Consider the following 10174-nt stretch of genomic DNA (forward strand, 5'->3'; position numbering starts at 1 on the left):
ACACAAACACAATTTAAACATAATAACAAATCTTATAAGCACAAATTACAAATATAAATCATACAAGTACAATTATAATTAGCAGTTTTATAACATTCATAAATGCAAACTAAACTTAACACAAAAGCAAGTTAAACATAACAAGTCCATTTGATGTAGACATAGTAAGGGCAGACAACAGACATAGGATAGAGGGAGAAACCAGGTAGAGTAAGAGGTAACGGCACACAAGTGGAAGTGACAGGTGGCGCATGTAGAGGTAGCCTCCTAAGAGGAAGTAGGGAAGGACATAGTTATTGGTGGGTATTGAAATATTGAATTCTGGGGGAGGTTCTTTCAGGCAGGCAGGTAGGTAGATCAGTAAGTAGGGAGCAGCGCGGGAGAAGGCATGGATATTTGAGGAGTTGCCTGGTTATTAGAAAGAAGGAAAGGGTAAATCAGGGTGTATCTTGTGACAAAGTCAGAGATGTATGAAGGGATTTAGTATGATATCCCGATGGACAGGATGCCGGCGGTCAGAATACTGACAGTGGCATCCGGACCATCAGAATCCTGACAGCACCCCAGAAATTACCGTAACCCTCACCTGTTCCTTACCCTAACCCTTCCTTGTGGCTGCCTAACCCTAATATTACCCGGTGGTGCCTAACCTTAACCCTCACTGGTGGTGCCTAACCCTCCCTTCCCAGCTACCGAAAGCTAACCCTAACCCTCCCGGCTTTGTGCTTAACCCTAAACCCCACTCCCCGGTACCTAACTATACCCTTCCCGTCCCTGCACCCTAACCCCCCCTTCTAATGCCTAACTTAATCTCCCCCCCCCCCCGCACCGAAAACGGCAGGACGTGAGCGTGTCCCGATGAAAAAACAATCAGGATTCCGCCCATCTGTATCTCGATGCCAGCATCCTGACCTCCGTCGGGATTTAGATGCTGGTCTTATTGCATCCTTCAGGATTCTGGAGGGAATATCTGGATATACTGTATAGGAGAAAGGGGTGAGAGTGAAAGGGTAGCTGGGAAATGCTTACAGAAGTCAAAACAGGAGATAATGATAGAATTACCGATAGAATTACTTTGAGGGCTTTAGTTGCATCCTGAATGAGAAAAGTAATGTTTCAAAGGTGGAGGCAACAGGTATGCGTGATGGACTGGATGTATGAAGTGAAGCTGGCCCCCACAGAAAGTGAAGGAGTATGTGCGGAATGTTGAAAGAAAATGGGGATTGACTAGGCGATTGTAGGTGAGAATGGGTGGTGGTGGTGGTGGTGGGGGTTATGAATCTGTCTAGGGTAGACTTTATTTTGGATGGTGTAGATGTTGTCTGTCAAGTTAATGTTGAAGTCATGAGTGGTGAGGAAGAAGAGGTGGTGGATGTTTGCTGCAGAGTCAGTTGACAGTGACAAAGAGATAGAAGGGGATGTTAGGCAGGTACAATATGAAATATAGATTGGGAGTAAGTTTCCTTGTGAGAGATAGGGTGGTATAATAGGAAGACAGGATGATTAGAAGTGAATGAAGTCAGAGTGAGATTTTCTCCTTCAATGTTTGGCCGAGCAGGAAGACTTTTGCAGGTAATGGGGTGGTCGGGATTAGATAGCTGGAGATAATGTGGGGTGGCTGGGGCTTATAGCACTGGGGCTTGGAGAGCCTGGCAGTATTAGGGCAGAAAGAAGGCCGAAAAGAGTATATGGTCGAGACCATCTGTGCTCACAGATTTAGGTGTCGGTGGTGAGCACAGTAAGATAGATGGAAAGTAGACTGTGGTTATTAGAGCAGGAGGCTAAATTAAAGAAGCTGGAGATTGGAGAGTCTGTAGAGAAAACCAGTTAGGTGAGAATGAGGACCAGGACCAGAGAAGGAGATACTCTGTATGGCCAAATGTAAGTGGATAACTCTTGCAATAAGTGTTTGGTCATTTTTGTGTGTTTAAGTATTTGTGTGTTTAAGGATTTGTTTTATATTATACAAAACGCAAGAGTAAAGGGCCCTACACATATAAAGGTCCGCCGCCGAGCTGCCCAATGGCGGATACGGCCGACAGGCGACCCGGCGGGGGGGCAGTGATGGGGGGAGTTAAGTTTCTTCACTCCCGCGTCACCCGGCTCCATTGAAGTGCAGGCAAATATGGACGAGATCGTCCATATTGGCCTGCATGCACAGCCGACGGGGAACCAGCGATGAACGAGCGTGGGGCCGCACATCGTTCATCGCTGGTGACTCCACACTGAAAGATATGAACATTATCTCGTTCAATAATGAACGAGATCGTTCATATCTTTGAGGAATATCGGCCAGTGTGTAGGCCTATAAGGTGTAAGTTGAGTCAACTTTTTTACGTATACAATGCTATCTAGTGCACCCGCTCCATAATTTACAATGACTGCCATTTCCTCCTATTCCCAGCTGTAAAGTTTCAACACCTCTGCAAATGCTATCATCTCATGCGGGGTGATGAAAATCTAAGCCCAAATCATGGAGCACAGGATTACCAAAGTGTATTTACTTAAGAATAGTCAGTAAACTCACTAGGGATAAGTGACATCACTGAGGCACTAAATGAATCACCTCATGATATGGGACAGTCTTTTCTTCAGTAATTATGTCCTCTGGTATCAGAAATCCATGTTATTATTTATTTATTTATTATTATTTAAAATGATTTTTCTGGAAAAGAGTAGTCCTGGGTAAATTAGCCTAGAAATTGAATCAGTCTGCGCCACGCAGTGATTTTGTTCTCATTAATATTTCACTTGGAAATTTGGCAGGCCCCCAGAAATCTGACCTCTTTCTGCCTGTTTGTGTACCCTGTCATACTGATCTCTCACTGTATGTGGCAGAAGACGACCTTAAATGGTCCCAAAACAAAATATGGTTTATCTAACAGCGTCTCTTTACCATCTTACTTACGTGGCAGCAAGAGAAGCCTCTTTACTTTTTACACATTTATCAACAGAAAGCACTTGTTGCCAGCACTGTACACGCTCAAATACATCAGACATAAGACCATGGCGTAGCACTCAGAAAGAATTTAAAGAGCTATGTTTGGGGACAGGTAGGAGACAAGTCACAATGCCAGGGTTGGTAAGAGAACAGTGTGCAGTAAATTAGGTATTCATGCCAGGTTCAGGAACAGATGATAGAATGACAACGACAAGATAGAATGACAAAGACACAGTCACATTTATTATTAGTTGCCTATAAGTGTAACTTAGTATAACCATATAGTATAACTTGCCTATAAATCATTTTAATGGCATTCTGTCTGCCGGCGTTTTGATTGCTCAGGATCCCAGCGTTGGCATTGTGACCCCCGAGATCCCAAGCATCCCCACTAAAATATACACACTTTTAGACACAATGGATTTATTCTTATCCTGATGTGCTTGTCTTCATATATGTGGGCAAAACTTTGTTCTTTATGCAGATTTTTCTGAGTTGTTTGAAAATTCCAATGTGTTCCAGACCCTTTGGCATTTTTATGCAGGTAACAACTGATTGGGTGGCTGCAGTCATCCAATCAGTACACCTGTAATTATCAGACCTGTTACAAATACAAGAATCTACATTCTGCTTCCACCAGCAATGGAAGGATGTGCTCTTAGTGCCAAAGGGTTGAGTATCTCTTGAATGATGAGGTAATGAAATAAAAAAAAAACTGTATTAAGTAGAAACCCAAGTAACATACACATTTTTTATATGCTATATATGGAATTATGTTTTTTCTTATTATTTCATCCCAAATTTTATTAAATGAATGGAAGTAGCTACATAAAGTACAGGTCTAAAATTACATCAATACTTAAAGTAAAGTATAACTTTGCCATGCATGTTGCAGTGAACTAGACCATGGTGGTCATTCCGAGTTGTTCACTCGTTGCCGATTTTCGTTATTTTGCGATTTACCGCTTACTGAGCATGCGCAATGTCCGCAGTGCGACTGCGCCAAGTAAATTTGCTATGCAGTTAGGTATTTTACTCACGGCATTACAAGGTTTTTTCTTCGTTCTGGTGATCGTAATGTGATTGACAGGAAGTGGGTGTTTCTGGGCGGAAAACAGGCCGTTTTATGGGTGTGTGCGTAAAAACGCTACCGTTTCTGGGAAAAACGCGGGAGTGGCTGGAGAAACGGGGGAGTGTCTGGGCGAACGCTGGGTGTGTTTGTGACGTCAAACCAGGAACGACAAGCACTGAACTGATCGCAGATGCCGAGTAAGTCTGAAGCTACTCAGAAACTGCTAAGAGAGGTCTAATCGCAATATTGCGAATCCGTCGGTCGCAATTTTAAGAAGCTAAGATTCACTCCCAGTAGGCGGCGGCTTAGCGTGTGCAAAGCTGCTAAAAGCAGCTTGCGAGCGAACAACTCGGAATGAGGGCCCATGGAGCCATGGACACTTTAAAAAATCAATAGTGTGGGCTGGCTCCTCCCTCTATGCCCCTCCTACCAGACTCAGTCTAGAAACTGTGCCCGAGGAGACAGACATACTTTGAGAGAAGGATTTAACTGAACAGTGGTGAGATTTGTACCAGCACACACAAACAAGAGGAAAGCCATGCTAACCAAACATGAACAGGAACAGCAACGGCGCCGCTGAACCAACAATAATACTGTCAAAGTCAGAAAAATATCTCTATGCACACTGCCATATTTTCACCTCATTCAGGTCCGCGCTGCGCATGCGTACGCTCTCCCGTACGTGCACATACTCACAGTCGCGGGCACCCGCAGGCGCACGGTATGCGCATTTACGGTAGAGTTTATGCGATCGTAGCGTGCGACTCAATCGTTACATATTTTCAGTAATAATGTATTTTGTAGATCATGGTCCCTTTGATAGATTCTGAAAGTTTGGTTAATATAGAATGTTCATGAACAGAGAAATCCCTCTTTGTTTGATACGAAGGGTCAGACAGGAGTAATACAGTGGTGTTTAGTATCCATCGGAAGAATATTTAATTAGCAATATTCCGGTGTTGGTTTGAAGCAGATCAATCGCTCGTGCGAATAGTTATGGACATAAGAAGTTTATGAACATTTACTTTATTTGCACTTTATTACCCATGCGGCGGGAAACCCAGTTTCCCTCCCACCTGAGCAGTTGGAAATAGTCACAGCCCACCTGTATGAATCAACCTATGACCTTTTGTTATAATGCGAAGCCGAATTCCTGTGTCCAATGAACAATGAGATTGTAGGGACCATTGAATTGTATTGTGTGTGGGGCATAAATAGGCAGGCCGACCATATCCAGAGGCACTCTCTTCAACGGTTCTCATTGCTGATAATCGGGAGCTGGATATCGAGGCGCATGCGATCGTTTCCCCTTGTGCGTAAGTGTTTCTCCGCAATCATATTGTCTTGATGTTATTGTGAGCCATCTCTCTCTCTCTCCTTTCTCTTTCTCTCGTATTTTCCTTTAATTGTATTGTATGGTATTTCCTGTGTAGTTATCTGGTTAGTTAGTCTATGTTATATTGTAGTGTATGCTTTGTACTGTGATTCTTTTGCAAGTATAATAGTCATAATACATATAATAGGTTTTGGACCCTAAGCCCAGGTATCTGTGTATTTCTTATAGTGTTAAGTATTCCCTGAGCGTCGGAAACGCTCAAGCAGCTTTGTAGTTAATCAGGTTACACCAGGTTGCACTTACACTCTATCACCACACTAAGGTTTACTGTGTATTTCATAGTTAAAGGTATAGATATAAAGGTTTAACGTTGGGAGCGTCTGCACCGCTGGTGATCTCCTCGTGGTCCCGAGCGTCCGCTACGCTATAGCGAATCATTACGTTGGTCGGCAGCCAATAGCGTGCCTGCCTGTGATCTCTGGGCCGTAAGCGAACGTGACGCTTGAGCGTCTCGACTACGGTTGAGCGATCGCTACGCAACTTGCGTACCCTTACGGTGCTTCCTGCGTGGATAGCGTACAGTGTTCTTAGACCTCTTAAAGTGTTTTATATACGATAAATATTTAGCTTTATCAATACTTAATGAATAAGGCTGTTGTATAGTAAGCCTGATCCAGCGAGCAATAGACTGCTTTGAAGCAGGACACCCAATTTTCTTGGGATCATAGAGAACAAACAGCGAGTCAGATTTTCTGTGACGAGCTGTCCTCTTCACGTAGATCCTCAAAGCCCTCACAACATCCAGGGACTTTGAGGTAGCAGTGGTGTCAGTAAGCACCGGTACCACAATAGGTTGGTTGATATGAAACGCAGACACCACCTTAGGAAGAAATTGCTGACGAGTTCTGAGTTCAGCTCTATCCTCATGAAAAACCAAATAGGAACTTTTGTGAGAAAACGCCCCCAGTTCGGACACACGCCTTGCAGAAGCCAAGGCCAACAGTGTAACAGTCTTCCACGTAAGAAACTTAACATCAACCTCCTGTAAAGGTTCAAACCAGTCCAATTGCAGAAACGGCAACACCACGTTAAGATCCAAAGGTGCCATGGGATGCACAAAGGCCAGTTGGATGTGCAGAACACCCTTCAAGAATGTATGAACCTCAGCCAATTGTTTCTGGAAGAAAATGGACAAGGCTAAAATCTGGACTTTCAAGGAGCCCAAACGTAGGCCCACATCCACACCTGACTGTAGAAAAAGGAGAAAACGTCCCAGTTGAAATTCCACTGCAGGAAATTTCCTGTTTTCACACCACGAAACATATTTTTTCCAAATACAGTGGTAATGTTTAGACGTTACCCCTTTCCTAGCTTGGATCAGAGTCGGAATGACCTTGTTTGGAATGCCTCTCCGGGCTAATATCTGATGTTCAAATACCATGCCGTCAAACGTAGCTGCGGTAAGTCTTGATAGACAAATGGCCCCTGTTGCAGAAGATCCTCTCGCAGAGGTAGAGGCCACGGGTCCTCCAGGAGCAACTCCAGTAGATCTGCGTACCAGGCCCTTCTCGGCCAATCTGGAGCAATGAGAAGTGATTGAACCTTTTCCCTTCTTATTCTCTTGAGAATTCTTGGGATTAGTAGAAGAGGTGGGAACACGTAAACCATCTGGTAAACCCATGTAGTCACCAAAGCATCCACCGCCACTGCTTGTGGATCCCTCGACCTGGAACAATAGCGCTTTAGCATCTTGTTGAGACGAGAGGCCATCATGTCTATCTGTGGAATTCCCCACTGACTTGTTAAGGACTCGAACACCTGTCGGTGAAGGCCTCACTCTCCTGGATGGAGGTCGTGTCTGCTGAGGAAGTCCGCTTCTCAGTTGTCTACTCCCGGAATGAAGATTGCTGACAGCGCCACCGCGTGTCTTTCTGCCCAGAGGAGAATTTTTGTTACCTCTAACATTGCAGCTCTGCTCTTCATTCCGCCCTGTCAGTTTATGTACATTACGGCCGTCACATTGTCCGACTGAACCTGAATGGCTTAATCTTGAAGAATATGCAATGCCAGTAAAAGTGCGTTGTATATGGCCCTTAGCTCCAGAATGTTGATCGGGAAATGGCTTCCTGACTTGACCATTTTCCTTGGAACTGTTCCCCCAGAGTGACTGCTCCCCAACCTCTTAGGCTTGCGTCCGTGGTTAGCAGAATCCAATTCTGAATCCCGAACCGTCGACCCTCTGTCAGGTGAAAAGTCTGGAGCCACCATAGAAGATAAATCCTGACTTTTGGCGACAGACATATACTCTGGTTCATGTGAAGTTGTGATCCAGACCATTTGTCCAACAGATCCAGCTGGAATGGCCTGGTATGATACATTCCGTACTGCAGAGCCTCGTAAGAGGATACCATTTTCCCCAGAAGGCGAATGCACAGATGCACCGATATCCGGGTTGGTTTTAGGACATCCTGCACCATTGACTGTATTACCAATGCCTTTTCCAACGGAAGGAACACCTTTTGTTCCTCTGTATCCAGGCTCATTCCTAAGAACGGAAGCTTCCATGTAGGTTCCAGGTGGGATTTTGGCCAGTTCAGAATCCACCCGTGATCCTATAGAAGTCTGGTTGAGAGGGCAATGCTGTCCAACAACCTCTCCCAGGAAGGCGCTTTTATCAGCAGTTCGTCCATGTATGGAATGATGTTCACTCCCTGTTTGCGGAGGAGAAACATCATCTTTGCCATCACCTTGGTGAAAACTCTTGGTGCAGTGGAGGCGCCAAATGGCAGGGCCTGAAAGGGGAAGTGACAGTCCTGCAGTGCAAACCTTAGATACACCTGATGAGGCGGCCAAATCGGAATGTGAAGGTACGCATCCTTGATGTCGAGAGACACCAGGAATTCCCCCTCCTCCAGACCTGAGATCACCGCTCTCAGAGACTCCATCTTGAACTTGAACACCCGTAAGTACGGGTTCAGTGACTTGAGGTTTAAAACGGGCCTTACCGAACCGTCCGGTTTCGGTACCACAAACAGGTTGGAATAAAAACCTTAGTTTTGCAGGTGAAGAGGAACTGGAACAATGACCTGAGTCAGTACCAGTTTTGAATTGCTCCTTGTAAGGTCGAACTGGCTTCGGGAGAAGCTGGTAAGCTGGATTTGAAGAATCTGGGAGGTGGGAGTTCCTGAAACTCCAGTCTATATCCCTGTGCTATAAGATCTTTGACCCAGGGATCCTGGCATGACGTTGCCCAAATGTGACTGAAACAACGTAACCGGGCTCCCACCTGCCTGTCTTCCAGGCAGTGTGTTCCACCGTTATGCTGAAGGCTTTGAGGAAGCAGACCCTGAGGCCTGTTCCTGAGAACCTGCAGCTGAGGGTCTTCTGGGCTTACTTCTATTCCCTTTGAAGCCTGTAGAAGAACCCTTGGATTTGCCCTTGAATTTAGCCGTCCGAAAGGACTGCAGAGTTGGAGTAGAGTAGGCTTTCCTAGCTGGGGTAGCTGCGAAAGGAAGGTATGTAGACTTACCCGCAGTAGCCTTGGATATTACCTTATCCAGTTCATCCCCGAACAGGACCTCTCCTGTGAAAGGCAGATTTTCCACTCCTTTCCTGGAGTCGGCATCCGCAGTCCACTGGCGTAGCCACAATCCCCTGCGTGCTGACACTGCCATGGCAGTGGTGCATGCGTTGAGCACACCAATTTCTTTTATGGCTTCCACCAAAGTTAGCAGAGTCCTGGATATGCTGTAGGAGTAAAATAATATTGTCCCTGGTTATGGAATCTAAACCATCAATTAGGTTACCTGACCATTTAGCTATGGCCCTAGTGATCCATGCACAAGCAATAGTGGGTCTCTGGGCCACCCCTTCCGCCGTGTATAAAGATTTGAGGGTGGTCTCAATCTTGCGGTCATCCGCATCGTTTAAGGACGCAGCCCCGGGAACCAGTAAGACTATCTTACCTGACAACCTGTACACCGATGCATCCACAATCAGCGGGTTCTCCCATTTCTTCCTATCATCTAATGGAAAGGGAAAGAAAGAAATCAACCTTCTAGGGATCTGAAATTTCTTGTCAGGGTTTACCCAAGCCTCGTCAAAGAGGGCATTCAATTCCTTTGAAGCGGGAAAAGTAGCTGAGGATTTCTTTTTAGTATTAAAATAAGATTCCTCCTCTACCCCCTCTGTCCTGTGAGGAATGTGCAGGACAGTTCCGATAGCCTCAATGAGGGCCTTAATCCCCTGTGACAGGACAGCATCCCCCCACTCGCATTCACTTCACCCTCCTCTGGATCTGATGTATCAGGATCAGTATCATCCTGCATGATTTGGGCCATAGTATGTTTTTGTGGGCAAATGGCGAGGGCTTGAGACGCAGGCATGAGAGCTGAATCTTTATCAGGTCATCCATAGACTGCCAAAAGACTCCTTTTCATTATGAGACAGTTAGTGGAAATATTAGAAATCATCCCTTTTATGGAAGCTAACCATGGGGGTTCAGCCCCACTGGACTGGGAGTGAGCACTATCCTGGGTACAAGGTAGTGAGTCCCTAGGGGATGAGAGACATTCCACTGTACACGAAACACAGTCCCTGGACATGATTGTCACACACACACACACACACACACACACACACACACACACACACACACACACACACACAACAGGTGAAAACAGGCAGGGTCTTCAGAGAGAAACAGAAGTCAGAGCCAGCTACACAGCGGCCCTTTAGCAAAAGTGAAACTTAGCTGGGTCGCAAGAACTAACACCTCAGTAGTGCTTATAATTTTAACACATCTCCCCCCCTTCACTAAGACCCC

Source organism: Pseudophryne corroboree, chromosome 4 (genome assembly GCF_028390025.1).
Source record: "Pseudophryne corroboree isolate aPseCor3 chromosome 4, aPseCor3.hap2, whole genome shotgun sequence".
Lineage (NCBI taxonomy): Eukaryota > Metazoa > Chordata > Amphibia > Anura > Myobatrachidae > Pseudophryne > Pseudophryne corroboree.